This window comes from Rattus norvegicus, chromosome 13 (assembly GCF_021556685.1).
Source record: "Rattus norvegicus strain SHRSP/BbbUtx chromosome 13, alternate assembly SHRSP_T2T, whole genome shotgun sequence".
Taxonomy (NCBI): domain Eukaryota; kingdom Metazoa; phylum Chordata; class Mammalia; order Rodentia; family Muridae; genus Rattus; species Rattus norvegicus.
This window is the reverse complement of record NC_141546.1, coordinates 93,614,773-93,638,477: the sequence shown is the minus strand read 5'-3', so window position 1 is coordinate 93,638,477 and position 23,705 is coordinate 93,614,773. Positions and strand designations below refer to the sequence as shown.

The window sequence follows — 23,705 nt, the reverse complement described above, 5'->3', positions numbered from 1 at the left end:
TTCACTCTGTGGGAAGTAACCTCCACGTTACCTGTCCTCTGCTCACAGGAATATCCATTCGCACTCCGACCACACAGGGCGGTCGGCTTCTTGGGGGTGAGGGTGGATGTGGAGAGATGGATGAGAGTCCTTTTCCTAGCTTAGGCAATCTCTTTGTCTCTGGGAGACAGATACAGTTTGTATGATGGATACGCTTTAGGGGACCACATCCTTGGCATGAGGCGTCTGTGTGTTTACAATTTATCTCATTTATTTCTCTGAGACTCTTCTCATCATGTGCTCTGTTACTGTGGGTTCTGGGGAGTCTTTTAGAGGGAAATTTACCTTCCTGGGATCTTGTTACAGTGGTTGCATCAACCACACAAAACAAAACAAGATGTAACAAAACCTTCGTGACATTGTACACAGGTATAAGGGCATAGCAAGTGGTTTTGATTCCTACAGACACACGCTCTGTGTTTTGGACGCTTTCTTACTTGGGGATGCTCTGGTTATAGAAGGAGACTTACTCTGCAGAGACTTCTGTGGAGAGGACAGGGTGGTGATGGTACACACCTCACCACGTGCCCAAGCCCGGAACACAGTAAGACCCCACACTTGGTTTTCTAAGGATGTGTTGACTTTCTCAGAGCTGAACATGAAGACCCCATTGGCTACTCTTCAGACAGTATTATAGGCCAAACTTTTGACAGTAGTTGAAAGGAACCACATCTTTACTTTGCCCTTCTTTCATGAATTTCACCAGAGATGTAACCAGTTAGCATGAGGGAAAAACTCCCTTCGGGGGACTAGTCCAGCAACAAAGGAAAAATGGCGCAGAAAGTTGGACTTCGCTGTCTTGTAACCCCTGTGGCTGTGAGTGGTTACGTGCAGCAGGGAGAGGCAGGGAGGGTCACGTAATGCCAGCCAGTGAGCTCCCAGGCCCATGACCACTCACCTACTTTGCCAACTGTCAACTAATCAGATCCTTCCAATGACCGCCAGCGAACTGGAAGTGGGAAGGACAGGAGGACCACTGAGAAGACAGCATGGGGAGACAGCTCTAGTCAGCTCTCTAGAATAGATGATTCAGCTTTATCAATGGGGAAAAGCAGGCCAGGGAGGAATAAAGAGCCATGGGTGGGCCACCCACTGTATACTAAGTATCAGTCAGTGTTACTGTCTGGGTTTCTCTCTTATCCTCAGGACACAAATAAAGGACAAAAGGTAACAATGTGGAAAGGTGATGTAGCCTAAGTATTTGAAGACATCAAGGGGGTGTTATTTATGTATTTAAGGAATTAGAATGTTGAGGTTAAAAACAAGGTATAAAACTCTTGGCCTGTTGGGCTATAAAACGATACGACAGTGGGATTTACTTACGTAAAGGTCAAATGATGGAGACTATACATGAAGAGGAAAGGTTGGCTTGCACTATTACAGGTGGAAGACAGGTGCAAGGTGTATTTTTTCTTCATGTGCAAGGGATGGAAATAATCCATCAGGATATCTCCAAGAGGGAATCGTAGGTGAAGACCTGTAATAACGCTTTGGTCCAACTGGGGAAAACCAGTAAGAGATCAGAGATCTTTTTGTGTTAAGTCTTTGGCCACTTGCTAGCTGTCGATATTTTAAATTTATGCACATACCTGTCTACTTACCCGTGGCCCTATTCATTTTCCGGTAACACTCTTACAATGGAAGCAACTCCAGCAGAGTCCCCTGGCTTGTGGTCCTCGAGCATCTCTGAACTGTCTATAAGTGGCATCTAGACTCTGGGGTGTTAAGCTAAGTTTGGAGATCGCTGTCCCTCCGAATACCCCTTGAGCATTTACGTTACGTTCGATGTTGAGGGTAGCTCTGTCCTCTGACTTGAGCTTTGCCTACCTGTTGAATCAGGCAATTCATAAAGGTCACGGGTCCCACCCACTTGGTGCCAGAAGGGCCATGTCTAATTCCTCGCTTGGTTCATTCAAGTGACTGCCAATTAAGCATCTGCCTCCAGGTTATGACTGAGTTCCTGCAGCAAGCACCCCCCCCTCCTCCGCCATTTCACCTTCGGAACTGTTGTTACACTCTGGAAGATTTTCCAATTACTACATCTAATTAGAGGGAAGAATAAATTACCGAAGCAAGTTAAATTATCTCGCGTGTCACAACAATAATTAACATTCAAATAGGAAACTGATGCCATTTTTATAAACACCACTAAGCATAGGCGCAGCTCTTGGAAACAGGAAGTGTGGGCCTCTCCCTCGCTGAAGCCTGGTGTAAATAAGGACTGTTTGACAGGGATGTGCTGGCCCGAGGACATGTGAGGCTAATGTCACCAGAGAACTTTCGCATTCGAAGCGTTCACTTCCGCCTTCCTGGCAGGACACTCTGGGCTCCACGGCGCTTTTCCGGCGTGCTCGCTTGGTCTTGTATTTGTGCCTTTTGAGGAGCGCTGCTAGGTGGGCATATTTAATCTTACTCAGTTATTAAATTTTCTAGCCCTGTATCATTACATATATTGTTTAGGGGTTTAAAAATGACAGTATAGAGTCAGCCAGCTGAAAGGCTATAGGAAGAATGCCTTTTAAATTATAAAGGCCCTAAAAACAAAAAAATAAATGGGATAAAGCCTCCCTGTCTTGATTCGGCATGGGAAGGTAAGACTCGGAGGTTTAGGGATGAGTTGGCCATAAGTAGCTGGAGTTGGGAATCATATCTGTTTAGTCAATCAATGGTCCTTCACCTAGAATTTATTTAAACAACTGACAAGTTAACTCTGGCTTTCCTAATAGTGGCTTATGATTTCCATCCTTGTTTATCTTTTACATTTACAAATACTCAAGTGATCCTTGAGTTGAGAACAATGGGGTCTGATTTAAGAGATAGCGGTTGAGATGTAATTTGCTCAAAATGGAGAGATTGCTCTGAAAACGTCCGGCACATTAGTGGAGTCTTGGACGGTTTAAATTAACTGTGGAGGAGATTTGACTCAGATGCCAGCACAGATCTTGACACCTCAGGCCAAACAGGAGCTGCAGTGTTTCTTGCAACTGCACACCAGGCCTGAGGGGATGTCAGCATCTATCTTTGTTTAGGCTTTTTTTCCTTTTCAGCTGAGTTGGTTAGCACGAACACAGTCCTCGTCCTGTTCCCTTGAACCCTAGAGCATGCAGCTTCACCATCTAAGGGACTTAGGACGCACCAGCAGCACCAGCAAAATGCTGATGTAAGCCTGGTTCTCGTTCCTTTGAAAATGATCTTTTGCTGATGGACAGAGCATGTGAGTCGTTTCTCATGTTTTAAAGAAAATGCATTTTTCCCTCTAAAACTGACCCCAATTCAAAAGTATTTTTTCACACTTTCCTCTTTTGGCTAAGGGCACTACAGAGGCAAAAATGACCCTAAAATTTACTCTTCTCTGCAGAGCTAGACAGCAGTGGAGGGAGCTGGTCTCATGTTACCCCTGACACTCCTCCTTGTGGTTGAATGAGGGTGATATTTTTAGGCGATCTCCAGTTTGGGGTGTGACAATTTCTGAGGTTGAGTATCATGTAAAGAGTTAATAGTTGTTTTCTAGTTCCTGGAGGGAGGTCGTGTTGGAAACTGGGCAAGTCAATCAGAAGGAAACTAGGAAAGAAGGATGAACAGAATGTCTTATTCTTAGTGGAGCTGTATAATACTACTTAGGTTAGAAAACATGGTTCCCGTTACTTTGCTTTTGAATGAATAAATGTTCTAAAAGGATTTTGAAGGAAGATAACTTCTCCAGTCAATGCAAATTATTTTCTGTGGAGAATGTATTGAAGATAGGAGACCCCTTTGAATAAATTACATATTTCGAAAAAGATTTTTATTTTGTATAAAATATAGTATAATGCATTTGGAGTTCCCAGCTAATTTACCCACACCTCATTTACAATGTATCTTAACGCCCTGCACAGTGAATAGCTGGTAATTAGGTGATTGACACGTTCTCCCATAATCACACAGGCAAGTAAATTGCCCTGTGGGTTCCAGGAGCATTGCCTGTGTATGTCGCACACCTTGTCCAGTAAATACTGTTCAGCATAACTGTGAGGTGTCTGGGGACACTGTGTCTTCACAGCTGACTAGCCAAGCGCTCTGAAAGCATAGGGTTCTCTCTGAGGAAGTACCCCCAACTCTGAGGATGAATGGTTCAAACTCAGGCAGCAGATGTGGACATTTAAAGTGAGTTCTTAAGCCACGAAGGAGTGTCCCTTTCAGGCTATTCATATAGAATATTTTCTTACAGGTTATAGAAAGACATATGTTGCAGTAAATAATAAAAAATGGTTTCTCTTATCCTGTGCCAGTACCGTCACTGTACGTACATGGCATCTGAGGGATGTCTTCATCTCAGTCAGGAAGTGTCTCACCCGCTAAGCTCCATCCCATCTCACACTGCTGAAGGCTACTCTCTGAGCCAGGCAGCAATCTCTCTACCCATCTAGTTCCCAAGGTGGGTCGCTGCCACGCCAGTTACATACAGAGACCACCTATCTCGCTGATTTCTTACTGTAGACTCAATGAAGTCACCACATGAAAGAACACACCACACGATAACCTCTGACCCAATTGATGAGATATAATTTGCCCATCTACACAGCACAAACTCCTACACACACCCATCCCTTAAAAATAGTCATAACAACCTGTATCTATGCACAGAGAAGAATCTTAACATCTGCCGTCTTGCTCTCCCAGCTCCTCCTCCTCTCTCTGTCCCTCCCTCTCCTCTTCTCCCTCTCTTCTAAAACCTCTGTTCCCGCCTCCCTTCCTTCTTGCCCAATGACAGGCCTTGTTTTATCTTGTCTGCCTTCACCTGCATGAACAACATCCTACAGGCACACAATTCTGTTTAGTGAGCGTGCAGTGGTCTTCTCGTTCTCACTCGGCAGTGGGATTGCTGAGCGGTAACTCTCTTTCCGGGGTGTGTGTATCAGGAGAATCACATTGTCATAGCACAGCTATGCTATCTTAGAGCTTACCTAGTTACCATTTAGTCACCCCTTACATGCCACTGCACCGTACTATTTTATAAAATGATACTCAACTATATTTTAATAAAGTTGATATTTATGTTTATAAACTATGATACTTTCTGCATGTGGCATAATACTCCTCTCCTTTTATATACTATACTTCCTACATATGACATAATACTTAAATTTCTCTCCAATATTTTAATACTTTATGCATAGCCTACAGACAAAATATAGATTTAAGCGTGGAAATTTATGGAGATTTGAATATATGTATGTGTACATTCCTATAAGTCACGTCTAATGGGCATTTTAGACATTCCTGAATCTAAAAGTAGCAAAGTTCTACAATCTGGCAAGGAACGAAATTACATTTTATCAAGTTAAAAAAAATGGCAGAGGCCAATCAGAATGGCTAAGATAAAAAACTCAGGTGACAGCAGATGCTGCCTCAGATGTGGAGAAAGAGGAACACTCCTCCATTGCAAACTTGTACAACCACTCTGGAAATCAATCTGGCATCTTCTCAGAAAATTGAAAATACTTCTACCTGAAGACCCAGCTATACTAGTCCTGGGCATATACCCAAAAGATGCCCCACCATACCCCAAGGACACATGCTCCACTATCTTCATAGCAGTTTATTCATAATAGCCAGAAACTGGAAACAACCCAGGTGTCCTTCAACCGAAGGATGAATAAAGAAAATATGGTACATTTACACAATGGAATGCTATTCAGCCATTAAAAACAAAGACATCATGAAATTTACAGGCAAATAAATGGAACTAGAAAATATCATCCTGAGTGAGGTAACCCAGACCCAAAAGGACAGACATGACAGGAGCCTAATTGTCCTCTGAATAGGACAGCACAGAAGCAGAGATCCACAGGCAAACCTTGGACAGAGGTTGGGGACACCTATGGAAGGGTTGGGGGAAGGATGGAAGCCCCAGAAGTAAGTGGATCACCACAGGAAGACCAACAGAGCCAACAATCCAGGCCCCTGGGAGCTCTCAGGATCTGAGCCATCAGCCAAAGAACACACAGGCTGGAACAAGGCCCTGTGGCACATATGTAGCAGACAGGTAGTTCAGGTTTTATGGCTGCCCAATCTGGCCTCAGTGGGAAAGGATGAGCCTAATCTGGCAGAGACTTGATGTGCCAGGGTTGGGGGATAGATGGGTGGAAGGGTTTCCACCTGGAGTCCCACCCTCTCAGAGGAGAAGGGGAGGGGGTATGGGTTAGGGCCTGAGGGAGGGAGGGACGAGGTTGGGGGAGCAGCGTTTGGGATGTAAACAATAAAAAATGGTGAAGAAAGGCAGATACAATTAATACTAAAAATTTTCAGACTTTACTCTGTGCTTCTATTGCTAGAATATATTCATTATTAAGAAACAAATAATGACCCATTTATATGTGGTGACATCACAGCCTTATCTGAAGAGTTGGTCCAAGATGTGGCAACTTATAGAGAAAGTTAGGCATCGAGTCAGGCTAGTTAAAACTAAAGGAGGCTGGGGGCTGCTTTATTTCTATCAGGTGTGAAGAACTCAGGATCAAAAATCGAATGATGCTAGCTTCGTATCTGTCCTAGGAACATCTGTTTTCGATCATCTTTGAAACATTTACGGAAACAGCATCTTGGGGAGACATAGATAACCATACCTAATATTTGGAAACTGAGAAACTAACCCTTGGACTGAAGTGGGAACTAAAACGGTTTTACAAGTCACAGAAAGTAAACCAAGTTCTACCCCGGGTGCCATGGTCTAAGCATATGATTGTTCTGCTCTGAAAGCGTAGAAAAATATTTTTCCACTTTCAAGAGAAAGATTGAACAGTTGCTTAGAAAGTATCATGTATTTTGCATATAAATTCTCTGAGAAGTCTTGAAATAAATAGAGCCTACACACTCCAAAGAAAATACAAAGAACTCGCCATACCCTCAGAAGTGTTGAAGGTTAATGGGGAGGCAGACTGTGTGTGGAGATAAGGCCGCCATGCTAGGGTGGCAGCGTTGCCAAAGCACGCTTTTGGGTGGCATTATTTATTTTAGATAAGTGTTTACTGTGCATGTCGAAGAATGCATCTGTAAGATAGTGTATGCAGAAACTCTCCGAAGGAAACTCCGTCGCCTGTAAATATACGAGAAAGGATTTAATCTCACTGATAGGCAAAGAAAGACAAATGGTGAGGCTCCATTTGGTGAAAAATAGGACAAAATATTAATGTTCCAATGTTAGCAGGAGCTAGAACTGATTCACTCACAGCACTATTGATTTCGTGGTAGAGAAAATTAGGAAATATTTATTAACAGTCAAAACAGGCTAATTGAAAGTGAACTTTTGATATAATTGTCCCCCTACCCGCATACCTTTTCTTTAGACATGGTCTCACTATTAGGTAGCCATGGCTGTTCGTTCTAAAACTGCCCATGTGAGACCAAAGTAGGTTTGAACTCACAGAGATCCCCCTGTCTCTGTCCCTTTAGTGCTGGGATTAAAGGTGTGTGCCACCATGCCCTGAATAATTACAGTCTTATTTTAAGCAACCAAAAACAATACAAAACAAGACAAAACAAAACAAACAACAACAAAAACAAAAACCCCAAATACAGACCAGCAATATGGAAGTGGTTAAATGAATTGCAAGTAATTGGAAAGGGGAAATTTTAGTGGGAAATAACCATGATATTATATTACTTGAATATCATTTAATTGAAGTAATTGTTTTATAGATGTATATATGCCGTATGTAAAATATACACACAACATATTTCAGTAGACCTTTCTGAGGAATAGAGCAGAATCAGCACCTTAAATTCCCCATTTTAGGATGCTGTCACATATATTTTTTAATTTTATTTTTTCTCATTAGTATACAAATGTTTTTAAAGTTGCAGTTTGTAGTAACATGTTTTCTTCTCTCTTATGTTATTGTATGGTTTTATTAATTTTGTATAATATTTGGAAAACAAATACTCAGGATCGAGTTGAAATTTTTTCTATTTATTATATCTACTTGAAAATGACAGTATTTCATCTCTGTGGAGTATGTGTATAATACATGAGAATGGTGTCTGTTAGTCACGTTCTGATTTTTGAAACATACTGTAGCTTTGCATCCTTGTGAGTTAAACAGATTAAATTAGCATTCACCACACTGCACAGTCATACATCGTTGTATATGACACTCTTATGGGTCACAGTTGGTGACTGTCCCAGCTCTCGGTGACTGGGTTCCAGAATCAACCTGAGCAGTCAGGGTTCGGGGCACAGCCTTCCTGTCTCTACACACTTAGCATCCTGTTTTTAATTTTATTTTGTTAAAGGAGTATGTTCAGGGGGGAGTGTGGCAGAGCCTTGATTGATAACACCTTACAAACAACCATGAAGAGGAAGACAAAGACCCTTACTAGGCATTTCCCCAATATGTGCACAGCCGGCCAACAAACACATGAAAGGGCACTCCAAAGCATTCGACACAGAGGATGCTCCCATCAGAAAAATATCGAGCTGTCACTGCAGTTCTCCTGGGTGCGTAGACACAGGAAAACGGGAAATGGATGCTGACGAGGATATAAAGAAGTCAGCATCCTTGTATTTTGTTGATGGGATTATAAAATAGACAGTCAGTGGAGAAAAGAGTTTTTCAAAGACTAACGTTAGAGTTCAGATATGGCCCAGAACTCCCACTGGCTTATGTCTTCACTGGACCCGACAGAACTAGCATTGGTACTTTTAAGTACGTGCATGTGTATGCTCATAGTGAAACTCTTCATCATGGTCGGCGACCCAGGTAGGATGCGTCCACTGGAGGACTTGAGCTACACAAAGAATGAAGCACATAGATCATGCTATAACACGGATGAATCCTGAATACTTGTAGTAGCAGCTAAAAGGGAGGCAGGCAGAAAGGTCCTGTTGCCTGTGTCCATCTGTATGAGATGCTAGCACAGGTAAGTCCGTAGAAGATGGAGGAGTTGCCAGCGCCATTGCACTCGTAGGATGAAGCACAGAACTCGCTTCAGGTGATGAGAGCATTTTACAGCCATAGTCTGGTGGCCACGCAGTGGTGTGACTGTGCCACTGCTGCTTGGTGCTTCTTTTTAAAAATGATGGATGTTATATGCATTTCACCTCATACGCTATCCCATGTCAAGTAGCTCACCAGTACCAGCTCTTTAGAATATTTACTCTTTCACATCACATGTCCTATGGGCAACATAGTAAGCTACCCAAATACAACCATTAGCCAGTTATTTCAAGTGTTTAACATGTTCAGGGATCCATGATTGACAGGGTCTGTAGACTCTGGGGAATATCCCCCCCCCAAAAAAATGAGCAAAGTGCAGACAGAATATGGAGTCTCTATGGACTGAAGAGACAGTCAGTAAATAGAAGGCTTGCATTTGGGCAAGCCCAGGGATTAACTGCTTTTTCACACAGCGAGTCGTCGGCAGGGAGTTACCAGCCTCACATGCATGCTCAGACAGCATGACATCGCCCTTCTGCCAGTTCGGGTACATTTCAGTCACGCATACTGGCACAGGTAGTTGGCGCGAGAGCATGCTTCTGAGAGCTGTCTGCGCAAATATATACCTTTCTTCTTCAGGGATGTGCAAGGAACACAGCAGCCCGTGGCCTGTGTGACCCCTGCAGATGAGTCCTGGCTCAGAACAAACCTTTGCCGGTCTCAGTCCAAGTTCCCCCAAGGAGAACCCTTTAGATGTCCATGTCCCGCCTCCCCACCACATCTGTAAGGGACCGCAAGAATGCAGTATTTTCTTCCCAACGGGAAAGCTAGGGACACAGAGAGGTGAAGCAGTTTACCTGGGGCCGCGTCAAAGAGAAGCTATGACTGCTCTTTCCTTACTTCAGCCGCGTACACATGTAGCTAATAATTACAGAGTCTTCCAGGTCACCGAAGTGTGTGGTGTCAGCAGTGTCTGTATTTCTGGCTTTTTCTTTCCAGTCTTGGAGTGAAAAATAGAAGGATAAGCCTAACAATATGTGAGGTTGAGTATGTCCAAGAGTATGTTGGGGTTTTTTTCTTTCTTATTTGGAGGAAGGTCAGTGCTGAGGACGGAGCCTAGGACCCTGGATGTGCTAGGTATGTCACCGCCAGCCATTTACGCTGTATCTTGCCTGAGAATTGTTTTAAGGATTTACTTTTATCTCATCTCATGTGCATTGGGTATTTTTTTGTCTGCATGCATCTTTGTGTGAGGGTGTCTGAATCCCCTGGAGCTGGAGTTAGACGGTTGTGAGCTGCCATGTGGGTGCTGGGAATTGAACCTGGGTCCTCTGGAAGAGCAGCTGGTGCTCTTAACCGCTGAGCCATCCCTCCAGACCCTGGGAACATTCTTGGCTTGAGGGATGTGGGGTAAGTTCTTTTAATTCCTGATCCACAGCCCTTACCAGTACCTTCTTTCTGTCTCACAGACCCCAGTGACAAGTGACATGCTCTGGCTTTGTAGATTCCCCCCCCCTCTTTCTTTCTCTCTCTCCTCCCCCCCTTTCCCCCTCCCTCTTCTCCCTTCTCCTCCTTAATGTCATGGACTGCATGCCATCAGTTACATGTTCTCTTTTCTATTCTATTTTCTCTTTATTGTTTTCTCTTTGCTTTGGCAAAATATCCAACAAGAAGGTAGGTAAGGAGGGAGGGTTTATTTTGGCAAACGGTGTGCGGTATAGTCCATCATAACAGGGAGAGCATGGCAGCAGGGCACGGGGCAGCTTGACACATTGCATCTGCATCCAGGCAGGAGGAGTGGGTGATGCAACCTGGTGCATCTCTTACCTTCTGCTGTTCGAGTTAGTCTGGATCCACAGACTATTATGTATTAAGGGACACTCTTCCCACATCATTTAAAGGGAGACAGAAACCTCCTCACAGACACGCCCAGTGGTTTGTCTCCTAGGCAATTCTAGATCGTCTCAGGTGGACAGTTAATGCTAACTCCCACACTGCTTTTAATGTCTCTCCTATCTTTTGAAAGTAGAGAGGGAGGGAGCAGAAGCCGTGTCCTCTCTATCTCTCCTTCTCTGCCTTTGACTTCCAGCCAGGCTGGATTGTCCCCACTTGCTCCAGTGTCCTTTCTATGGCTGTGATAACACTGGGACCAAGAACAGCTTAGAGGAGGAAAGGCTTTACTCCTGGGCTTGTACTTCCGGGTCACAGCCCATCATTGAGGAAATGAGGCCAAGAACTCAAGCAGGAACTGGACATGGAAACATTGAGGGACACCAATTGCTGCTCACCGGCAGGCTCCTCCTTAGTGGTCTTCCGTAGCCCAGGATCATCTCCCCAGGCAACGGTGATACCCACGGTGGGCTAGACCCTCCTATATCAATTGATAATCTGATCTGGACAATTCTCTAAACGAGACTTCTTTTCTCCCGTGACTCTAAGCCAGTTGACATTTTTAGTTCTCATATCTTTATCTCTTGCCACATGTCCCTAGCAGTTTGGTCTTCAGGTACACCGCTCACCTCACTGAGATGACTAGCAGTCCCCACGTGGCTGGATTGAGGATGCACTCTTCATGTCTGACTTTATTACACTTTGTCCTCTGGACAAAACTCTCTCCTCTGCTCTTGGTACAAGGTCTCTGTGACATTAAGCCCTCCTTGTTTCTTCCACATAGATCTGTGTGCTCATTTTTCTACCTATTTTGTTCTTTAAGTAGCATCTCTAGGCCTCCTCATAAATTCCCATAGCTTCCTTCATCGTGTATGTATGACTGACCCTCAGATCTGTCTTGCAACTTAATTACCATTGTATGTTTTCAGCGATTGGCAAAGAACCTTGGTTAAGAGGATGAATTGATTGTATATGTTTCTCTAGCAGGAATGGTCATTTCCCTACCAGTTTGTATTGTTAGTCAATTGTAGTAGTTTAAGAAATATTCCCCCATAGGCCCTGTGTTTTAACACTTGGTTCCCAGCTGGTGGCACTGTTTGGGGAGGATTAAGTGTCCTGGACTTGCTATGCAAAGATCATATACCCTCACTGTGGTGGTTTGAATAGGAATGACCCCCATAGACACTCATGTGTTTGAATGCTTGGCCCATAGGGAGTGGCACTATTAGAAGGTGTGGCCTTGTTGAAGTAGGTGTGGCCTTGTTGGAGAAAGTGTGTCACTGAGGGGGTGGGCTTTGAGGTCTCCTATGCTCAAGCTACATCCATTGACAGTCTCCTGCTGCCTGTGGATCCAGCTGTAGAACTCCAATCTCCTCCAGCACCGTGCATTCCTGCATGCTGTCATGTGTTCCCCACCATGATGATAAAGGACTAAGTGTTGGAAACTATAAGCCAGCCATAATTAAATGTTTTCCTTTGTAAGAGTTGCTGTGGTCATGGTATATCTTCAAAGCGATGGAAACTGTAACGAAAACACTCAGTCTACATACAGTTCACTTTCTCTCTGCCTGTTCTTGTGGTTGAGATTGTAAGCTCTCAGCTTCAGGCTCATGCCTCTGTGCCTTCTGTCTGCTGTCTGCTGCCTGCTGCCATGGCTCCTTTTCCATGGTGCACTCTTATCCCTCTAGACCCATAAGGCAAAACAAGTTCTTCTACAAATTGCTTCTGGTCTTGGAGCCTTTTCATGGCAACAGAAAAGTAACCGATGTATCACCCTTTTTTTTTTTTTTTGTTCTTTTTTTCGGAGCTGGGGATTGAACCCAGGGCCTTGCGCTTCCTAGGCAAGCGCTCTACCACTGAGCTAAGTCCCCAACCCCAGTATCACCCTTTTGTAAGATACTAACTATATATACTAAGAGAGGCATTGTTGGTCTCTCTCAAGGACAGTAAGCCTGGTTTAGGGCAGGTACCCATATGGTATGAGTACATGAAAAAGTAGATTACTTAGGAAACAATCCAGGCACAAGCCCACAGTTCCTCGTGGGCCCTGGGTTTCTCAGTTTACAAGCTTGTCCCTCCCCTATACACATAATCCTACACACATGTCCCTCCCCCACACAGATAGCACCGAGGACAATGGTCTTTGGAATGCTCCCCTTCCTCCCAATTCCACTAATGTTGTTCCTATGTATGGAAGTTAATTCTTGTTCACCTGAGTTTTCTTCCTCTCTCCTCTCCTTCCCCTCTACCTCTGGATTTCCCATTTTATCACAGTGGGAAGAGGAAAAAAAAATAAGCGTAATTCCCAGTGACCAGAAATACCAGGGTCTGTATGGCCTTTGCCTCCTGAGAGCAGCTCCGAGTTTTTGTATCTTTTCCTCTTACCTGGATCACCATGCTGCCCTCTTTGTAGCCACCTAGTGAGAGAAACGGGCTTAACACATTGTGCAGTTTTAGATTTAGTCAGAGAAGTCGACCCTGCTTAAGGTTGGGGTACTAGACAAAAACTTCAATTATGCTTGTTGTCTTACCTCCAATACACGGCTACAATAACTACAGCATTTCTTTCTTTCTTTTTTTTTTTTTTTTTTTTGGTTCTTTTTTTCGGAGCTGGGGACCGAACCCAGGGCCTTGCACCTCCTAGGTAAGCGCTCTACCACTGAGCTAAATCCCCAGCCCCAACTACAGCATTTCTTATGAAGGAAGTTCTTTCCTTCCCAGCCCTGACTGTCTGAACTCCCTTCGAGGTTCTGCTTTGCCCAGACCCTCAACCAGTGTCCTCTGCCCCAAGGCTCTAGGGCTGTTAGAGATGTCCAGGGCATTTGCTCCACTGCTGGATCCGTGCCCCAGGACCTGATGGCACCCACGGTGGGTATCCCTTCTGTCCTATCGTTTGCCACCCCGCTTCTCTTTTAATTGCACTTGTTCTTCTCACGGAGCAATAGCAGCAGCTTCATTGATTTATCAAGATGTACATGCTCCCTCTTAAAGAGCATCTAGATCAATAAACACCAAGCCTAGAAACCTAGTCCGAATTTATGTTTTTATTGAGAGTACTCTAATTAAACACATGTTCTTAAAAAAAAAAATCATCGGGCAGAGTCTGCGCGTCTTTCGACATCCGATCTGTTTCCCATGCCAGGGAGCCAGGCCTTCAGGGCCTTCACTTCCAAGTTCAGGGGCATCTAGGTAGACGGAGATTAAAAAGGCCTGGTTGTGAATATGCATAGGCCCATAAAATACACACACGCACTGGCTAAAGAGCAATACAATTTCCTCCTGCTTCCCGAATGCTCAACGGATCTATCAAGACGTGAACGTGCTGTCACAGAGAGGGAGACCCGGCTTTGCTCTGCCTAATTGTTTTCAAGGTCATCCCCTCCCTTTTACCAAAATCAAGGCAAACTGGAAAATGTCAAGCAGCCTAGACATGTGGACTGAAGCCCTGTCCTTCTTGTCAGCTCTTAGTCACGTAGAGTTGTGATTTCCAGTCTCCTGGTTACAGCCGGTCATCAGAAACAAAAGTCATGATGATTTACAATGTCAGGAACATGACTTCATTATCTTTCCAGCCATTACATATCCCAAGGATCTTTTCAAGAGAAATAATTGCCAAAAAATAATTGATGTATTCTAGGAGGATGACTATTTATGACTCCATGTAACACTGTGGAGAGAGTGATTAACTGCAATAGGTGTCTCCCGTAGATGTGTGTAACCTAAGCACACAGCCGGAGAGGCTTCTGTGCTCTGGGCCACTTAGGATGTGCGTTGAACAAGCCGACAGCACACGACTAACAGTTGGCCGAAAATAGTTTCCTGTACACAAAACAGATCTCTAGTAAAGTAACATGTTCCGAGCTGCTTACCAGGGAGGCGCGTGGTATTGTCCATACCTACCTGTGACAATTCTGGCAGAGGAGCGAGCCTTATACATCTGGACGTCCTCACACTTTATTCTGTGTGAACGTTGGAGATGATTCTCAGCTGTGTGTCGAAAAGAGATCTGGTCTATACTACTGTCTCCCTTCTGTAATCTCAGTACTTAGGAGGCTGAGGCAGGAGGATTGTTGCAAGTTCAGGTCAGTCCGGGCTATATGGGGAGTTCTGTAGATTGGAACCCTGTCTACACACACACACACACACACACACACACACACACACACACACACTCACACACATACACACCACCACCACCACCACCACCACCACCAACAACAACAACAACAACAAATTCCCCAAGAACAGACCTCAGGTTTCAGAACTTTGCATCCATCTACTATTGGGAAATGCTGGCTATTCTGTATAGTCCCCCAGTCCATGACCTTCCTTCGCTGGGAAACTTGATTCAGATTAAGATGAACAAAATCTCTAGATTCTTTTAACAGTAGGCGCTAGTAGATCACATAGCACATGCTGCAGATTCTCCCCAATCAGTTCTAGGTACTCAGGGGAACTGTGAGGGCAACACAGGATGACACTGGAGTATAGGCAGGGGCTAGTCACAAGCACTTTAGGACACAACCGAATGAGTTTGCAGTTTGCACCGCAAGCCCCTTGGTGGGACAAGCAAGCCTGTTTAACGTCAGTAAATAGAGCCTGGTCACGGTGGTACCATGCAGGTGGACTCCCTAGCTGTGCCTCTTCAGATGCATTTGGATGGGGCTCTGCTCTTAAGTGCAGATGGAGAAGTGGCGTTGGAGACTGAGGTCTACTGTAAGCAATTCTGCCATCCTGGGGCTGCCCCGTTTACTGCTTGAGACCTCAGCATGTGTAGCCAACATGTTCTGGATGAGAAGAGTCGTCAGACAGCCTGCTTTCCTTCTCTCAGGGCTCTGTAGATGCCTTCTCTCCAGCTCTCTCTCCTAGGCCTGCAGGGTCTCTTATCTTCCCTTAGTCGTCCCCAGATTTTAAGGATTGGCTTGTCCTGGCTATGATCTGAGAACATTTCCCCCTACTCCTGCCCAAGAATCACCTCCGGTCTGCTGCTGCCTCTCTCTGTGGTTTGAGCGCTCACGACAAGTTCTGCATCAGGGATCTGGTGACCGTGTTGGAGATAATACAGAAACCGAGGTTTGTCCCGTGATGTCCTGAGCAGCTGTCTTCATAGCCCTTTGCCTTGACCCGTCCTCACAGAGCCCTGCCACCTTCCTTAATCGCGCACAGCAATTTAGCTCTCAAACATCCCTAGGCTGTGCGCTCACTTTTGCAGATTCCATAGCTCGTTAATGCTCCAGTGCCGGGGAGCTGGGGAGAGCTTTTCGATCTTGGCCTTCTCTTTCTCTCTCCCCCTCTGAAGCTGAGGGAGCCAAGCTGTGGAGGTATTTATTTCCAACTACCACACGTTTTCACATCGCTAGCCTGAGCCACGGGAAAAGGTTCGTTCAGTTTTCGTTTCACACTTTTTCTTCTTATACTGTCAGGTGGGTAAAGAGACAGGAAGAAGTCAGAATTTCCAAACCAGAGCTGCTGTAAGCAGTGAAGAAATGTGGGCACGAGTAAGACAGTCGCCAGCACCAGAAGGAGGCAGGCGGATGCGTCCAGCTGGCTGGTTCTCGGATGTATCTGGAAGCAGGTGTGCGAGCAGGACAGGATGGGAGCTGATATTTCTTCTCAACCAGGGTTTCTACCCTGCCTTTAACCATTCCGTTCCCAGATAAAAGACACACAACCTTTATAATAAGCCTTCATCAGCACTAGAGCTGGGCAGATGTTTACCCTCTATGCTGTTAGGTCTGCTTCCCTGCTAGTAACCCCTCAATGACTTGCCATGTTCTGTCTGGGCTGCTCTTAACTCCAGTTGGTCAGCCTTCGTGGCCATGTTTTTAAGATTCTTCCCCCATGGCATCTTCTCCCCTCTCTACCTTCCCTTTGAAGTCTTTCTTCAGACCTTGAGCAGGGAACAGAGGGGGACCCCACCTATCTCAATTCTGCCCAGCTATAGTCTGTAGGTGTCTTCATTCACCGATCAGGGATAACGTGGGGGTCAAGGTCACATAATTACCTGTGGATTCTCTCATCCCTGGGGTAACCGGGCCTTCGGGCACAGCATCTAGCATTGCATTACGTAGCAAGAAACAGACTTCAGCAGGAACATGGAAAGCCAGATCACCTTGTTTTGTCTCCTGTCTTTCCTAATTTTGTGAATTTAAATGAGTTACTTAACCTCCAGTTCCTTTCTTATTTGTAAAATAAGAGAAATAACCACCGGGGTTTTGAGGAGACTCACGTGAGGTGATCACGAGGTGCCAGGTGATTCTTGTGTTTGCCACCCTGCGGCCCTGGCCAGCCCTTCCCTGCTGTGGTGGTTTCCCCCGATGTGGCTCCTGCACTGTGATTCCTGTGTCCTGTATACTCTAGCACAAACCTTTGTCACATCAGAGACTTTGCAGCATCAACTGCCCACGACACTTTATAGACACTGTCCATTCATGCTTTCTTCCTAGTCACTATCATTAGGTTTTTGGTTGTTTGTTTTAAATATACCTCGGTCAATTCAAATCAGAAAACTTTCTGCTATGGTTTGGGTCCTAACTGCTCTCAGTAGGCCCACAGGTCAAAGCTTTGATTCTCACAACCTGTGGCACTACTGGGAAATGGTGGGTCCTAGTAGATGTCTTTGGGTTACCAGGGGCGTGTCCTCAAGTGACTGTTAGATCCCAGTCTCTGTGTCTTTATTCCACTATACAGTCCGTGCCACGGTGTTTCACCCCTGCCCCAGAGCAATAAGACCAATTGATTATAAATCAAAACTTCACACCTTTTCATATTACAATTGATCATTTCCGACACTGCTTTACAGACTTCATCATGGCTGAGGACAGTTTTCAAAGCCGATGTCAGTGAAAGCCGGTGGGCCTGGCTTCTGGGACAGTTGCTCTTTCCTGATCTGAAGGACTCACAGGGCTGCTTGGTAACCTTCCCTTCTGTCAGGCTCTCAGAATGCCCAGGCACAGCGGGGAGGCTGAAAGATGGAGACCACGCCCCGGGTGGCAAAAAGAAAACACTGATGTATTTGGGTCCCTGCTGATGTTGCAGGAGTCCTGGGAGATCAAGAGCCTTCCCCTTCAGTGAAGCGTTTCGTCTGGTGTTCTGTTGTAAACAGTAGAATTTAATTCTGCTTACATGTGTCTTTCCAAAATTTCCTTAGATATTTTTTTAAAATTTAATTGTTAACGATTGGCTTCTTCTCATCAGTTACTTAAACCTCCTTCTCAGGATGCCGTGGCTGCCCCTTCTCAGGTAGTGCTGTCTTCTGTGTCCTGCACATGTCTTTTTGTACCACCACCTCGTTAGCACACCTGAAATGATCTTGTTTTGTTTACTAGGTCCCTTGCTCACTGTCCTAGACGGTGAACCATGTCTGATCCTAAAGTTGCTGCTCCATAAATATTTTCTAACTCAGTAAAAACCAGCTATAATAGATTGAAGGTGAAGTTTTTACAAGTGAGGGTTTCACTAGAGAGAGAGAAACATGGAGTTTGTGGTGCTAAGGCAGTGATGTGTATTCTGTGTGCGTGTATTTTTATACGTGTCAGTTCAATGTACCAAGTATTCCATATACCTGCATTTTCTGATTTTTTTTCAGTAAGTACTTCGTTTAGGAAAAAAGCAAACAAAGGGCTGGCATAGGGGTTTGTGGTAGGCTGTACACAGGACCGTAAGTTCCATCCCACCACTGCAGAAACAAAACACGAAATCCTGTACCATATATCTGCATGCTGGGTCATTCTAAAATAAACCCACTTTCCTTTGTTAACCAGCACATATTTATTTCTATTTTAAACTGGGTCTCGTGTCCCCGCAGCTACCCTTGATTTCTCTCTGTAGCGGAGGACGATCTTAGTTCGCCTGCTTCCACCGTGTAAGTACCGTCCTTACAGACACTGGGGATCACACCCGGGTCCATGCTATTAATCTTTAGGTGCTGTATGTGAAGCTTTAAATGCGTGGTACATTTTCAAATGCAGCCACATCTTGTCCAACCAGAGATGCCCTGTCTCACGTCTCGGTGGCTTTCTGTCAAAATGTGCCATTTCACAGGGCAGGATGGTCTTCGTCCTGGCCATTTCAGAGGATGGCATTTCCTGGGTGAAATGTCAGAATCCGTCACACCCGTCACAAGCCAACAGGGCTGTCTCATTTTCGCCGAGGATGGAGAAAGAGTCGAGAGAATAACAAGTCGGTTTTTACTTTACAGAAGCAGCATTTGGGAAAAGAACCTTCATTTAGAAGTCAGCCGTTCCCCTCGCAGCAGACCATCGTCAGCTTTAATAATTCATTCTGAAACCTGGGCTTCTGCGGCCGATGCTTCTAGCTCTTTACTTATTTAGAGGCCCCTGTCCCCCTTGGTTTGCACCTGCAACTGCCCCTTCCCACACAGCCAGTGGGAAGTAATATGTTTGCCAGAATCATTGAAGACCCAGGGCTTCCCAGAAATCTTCAAATCTGTTGGGAATTTGCTCACGAGAACCACAGGTCCAGGGCTGTAAACTCGGGAATCAGAAGCTTGTGGTGCTGTGATTCTTGAGAAATTCAAAGCCCCGAAATATATTTCCTGGCTTGAAGATTTTCAATTCCACTAGGGGATTGATAGAATTATGCTAGGCTCCGGTGTGCCTAATCAGAATAGCAGAATACCGAAAACAGAACAAGAGGGCCGGTGACAGGACAGCAAGGCTGCCCCTGTGGCAAGGGAGAGGAGGGACTTCTTTCCTTTAGTGCTGCTGGGTGACCCTGTCATGGATAGAGAACACTCCTGGTATTTAAAACAAAAGAAGGAAAGAAAAAGAAAACAAAAACATCCTTTGCAGCTGACCGCAAACATGATTACAAAGAGCGACTTGAGAAGAGATCTGTGTTATCATGTTTCCTTGATCTACACACAACGTCTGATGGAATGCCAGCCTCGCTTGGAAGCCTGGCATCATAAGAAAAATAATTGTTTCTCTCTCTCTCTCTCTCTCTCTCTCTCTCACACACACACACACACACACACACACACACACACACACACGCGCGCGCGCGCATACACATACAGGAATACATACACACATACACATGCACACACATACATGCATATGCACATGCATACACAAATGTGTTTGTATAGCCACATGCACCTGTGGCATATGCACCTGCAGTGTGCATGACTCTGGAGGCCAGACCTTAATGTCAGGTGCCTTCCTCACTTGTTCCTCACCTTACTTTTTGAGAGAGCCCATCAGGCTAGCCAGCTGGCCAGTAGAGTACAGGAATCTGGTCACCTCTGTCCTCCGTCCCCATTCTGGGTTATAGAAACACTGCTGCTCCTAGCTGTGTATGCTGCAGGTCCAACCAGACATCCTCATTCTTTCTGCAGGCCCTTAGCTGTTGAGCTCTCTCCTAGGCCTTGCCGTAGCCTCCTAACCAGGCCGCAGAGTGTTAGGATGAAGAACATAGGCTCTGGGACAGAGGGTAATTTGTGCCCCATCTGACCTTGGGCAAGTTACTTACCTCTGAGCCCTGATTTTCTTGTCTGCAAACTGTGCACTCAAAGCCACGGGAAGGAACTTTGGAGAGAAGGCTAAGCATAAGCTGGAGAGAGGCAAAAGTGCAACCAGAGGACACAAATCGGAAGAGAGGAGGACACTGTAGGAAGGACAGAGGATCGGCGTTGGGGCTCTTTTCCTTTATCTAGGTCTGGTTTACTGTTGTAAGCCCTGCACGGGACGCATCTGTTATTCTGAACAGGCGTAAGGCAAAGAAGTGTGCTTTGTTGTTGTTGTTATTGTTGTTGTTGTTGTTGTTGTTGTTGTTGTTGTTGTTGTGTTGGAACAAGGCTTTACTTTGTAGCTCAGTCTGGCCCTAAACTCACAAACATCCCAGTGCCTCACAAATGCTGGGACTGCAGCCGTGAACTGCTATACACAGCTGAAGGCTTATTAAGTATTGAGATTTGCTTTTGTATCTCTTAGGAAACCCCACCCTTAGCCCCCTGGATCCCCACACCTGGGTTTTGGATGTTACCCACATTGCCTTCATGACTCGACTACCTAATGATCCCCGAGTCTTTCCTTTGTCTTGTCTTCCCCTTCATCTAGTCAAACACTAAGTATAGTTTGCTTCCAACGTTTTACCTAAAAGGTAAAAGGGTTTCCTTAATCTCATAGACTCAGAGCCTGAGATATTTCAGGGTTTGGAAGTTGTACGTAGTTTTGAACTATTGAGTATCTTTAATCTTCAAATTATGGAACCCAGGAGCAGGGCCTGACACTGTACTCAGTAGAGAGCTCGCCTAATGCACAGGTGCAAGGAGTGCAGACACCAGGTTGCTGGCAAATAGCTGTGGTGCCAGCACTCGGGAGGTAGAGGTCAGAGAGTCAGAAGTTCAAGGTTCTCTTCAGCAATACAGTAAGTTCACAGGCAGTTGAGGATGGATGAGACCCTCTCTCAAGAAACAAAACAAGCTCTCTGACTCTTTCCCGATGTTCAAGATGTCGAAGATGACTTGGTGGGTCCTCCGGAGCGAAATTCCAAATTTTCCTGGGTCTTCTGGTAGGAGCTGTTATCATCATCTGTGCTGACAACAAAGGAGTCAAAAACCTGTATATCATCCCTGTGAAGGGAATCAAGGGACGGCTGGACAGACTTCCTGCTGCTGGTGTGGGCGACATGGTGATGCCACAGTTAAGAAAGGCAAACCAGAACTAAGAAAAAAGGTACATCTGGCGGTGGTAGTTCAACAACGAAAGTCACGTCGAAGAAAAGATGGGGAGCTTCTTTATTTTGAAGATAATGCAGGGGTCATAGTAAACAGTAAAGGTCAGATGAAAGGTTCTGCTATCGCAGGTCCAGTTACAAAGGAGCGTGCAGACTTGCAGGACAGGACGGCATCCAATGCAGAGAGAGCACTGCGTGGTTCTCCAGTGTACTTGTAACATGCGTTCATTAGAAAGTCTTTGCTCTGAAAACAAAACAAAAAAAACAAAAGATCCGATGGTCTAGGTGCGTTTTGGAGTTTGGTTTGGGGATTAGGGATGTGCATACAACCTGTGCCACCTTTTTGGTGAAGCAAATTCACACTTGGTCTTCAGACGAACTGTAATTCTTTAGGCTGCATGTCCCTCAGTTTGATTTGATGTCCCTTTCTCTGATCTCCAAGTCAGCTAGCGTGTGTTGTAGAGCACCCTCCGCCCTACAGATAGCTTCTGCTTCTGCCAGGCCCTGAGCTCTCGTGTTTTCCTCAGCCGTTTGTGTCTCTAACCACTCAGCACATACTCCACAGAGAAAGGGAACCTCGATGGCTTTTACAAACGAGTTTTAGATTTATTTATATATTTAAATTATTCTTCTTTTTATTTTTCTGTGTATTGATGTTCTGCCTGCATCCCTCTGGGAGGATACCAGATTTTCTGCGACTGGAGTTATAGACAATTGTGAGCTGCCATGTTTGTGGTAGAAATCGAACTTGGCTCCTCTGGAAGAGCAGCCAGTGCTCTTAACGGTTGGGCCATCTCAATCTCAGTGGTTTTTAAAGGTGCCAACGAAGGTGCCTTTTCAAGTCAAGCTTTGGCTCATGATATAATTTCCAAAATATGCTCCCAAATATCATAGATATCTTCCTATTGAGTGTTATAAAAGATGGCATTCTAAAACTTTCTTTAGATTCTAAACTGTTAGGGAATCCATGTGGTGGTAAAATTTCTTTTCTCCGCTCTCATCAACAACATAAAACATCTTCAGCAGCTGTTTTATTCTCGTTTTCTCCCTTGTTTTCTATTTCCGAGCCTTCTTGGCATTGGAGCATTTGGCTTCGAGAACATTTTGCTGAGGAGTGACCTATACACAGTAGCCATACTAGGTCTTTGGTGTTGAAACCGATAGTCTGATTTTTACCGTTAGGTTTAAAACTTCTGTACTGAGAAGACCCTTACCCGGCACAGGATAAATGTGATTTCTGTTTAGCGATGATTTGAGACAAATGTAGATCAGGAGCTAAGCCCTCATCGGAGCTCTCGAGCCAGTGCTCTGGTGCTAAGGCCAATTAAACACACGAGTCCTAGAGAAAACCAGAGAAAAGAGATTTGTTCAATGTGGCCACACTGGGAAGAACAAATAAGAGGACGTGGTGAACTGTAGAGTCCATCCCTGAGTTTCTGAGAGCGAGATTTGAGTAGAAAGAGCTCTGTGTTGCTGTACAGACCCTAACAGGTGTGGTCCGGCCTGTCGCTGATAGTGACTCTGGTCTGTCTTTCAAGGTGGTCTGATAAACGGTTAGAACTGTTTGAAATGTCTTCTCTGGTGATAGATCCTCCTCTGGCAGACACCAGGCTCCTACATTCTCCTTCTGCTAGTGTTCGGTTCCCAGGATATAACAGTATCTTGGGGACCATTGTTTCGGTGGTTTGAGAGCCACAAGGAGGTGGGATGTCTCCTAAGAACATCTTCCACCCTGCCAGGAAAGCTGCAGGGGAAAGCAAGCACAGTAGGTTGTTAGTATTTAGCACAGCAGGCTGCCAGCATTTAGCACAGTAGGTTGTTTGCATTTAGCATTGTCAGTGGTGAAAATTCCACCAGCAAATGTTTGATGGTTCCTCTCAGCTGGACTTGATAGTCAAGCTCCCTGGTTTGCTTGAGTTCTTGCCATGAAGGTCATGCTTTGGTTTTGTGGAGCAGAATTGCTTAATAGGCTTGGGACTATGCACTTTTCTTTAACCAAAACCACATAGAAGCATTGAGAGGACTGGTTTGATATGTTGTATCGAAAGTATAAAATTAAGGGGGATGAAAGTCGTCTGCTTTGTATTGGTCTTGTCATGAGAGGGTTGGAATTTGTCAAGGGGCTAACGCCAAACACCAAGGAACACTGCCCATGCAATT

The 23,705-nt window shown here is 45.1% G+C and overlaps 1 protein-coding gene and 1 pseudogene across 2 annotated transcripts in view; both read left to right on the top strand.

Moving 5' to 3' along the window:
• Positions 1-23,705, top strand: part of Smyd3 (SET and MYND domain containing 3) — a 556,924-nt gene that overhangs the window by 221,484 nt on the left and 311,735 nt on the right. The window lies entirely within an intron of this gene.
• Rpl23-ps6 (ribosomal protein L23,pseudogene 6) lies at positions 811-21,854 on the top strand (annotated as a pseudogene).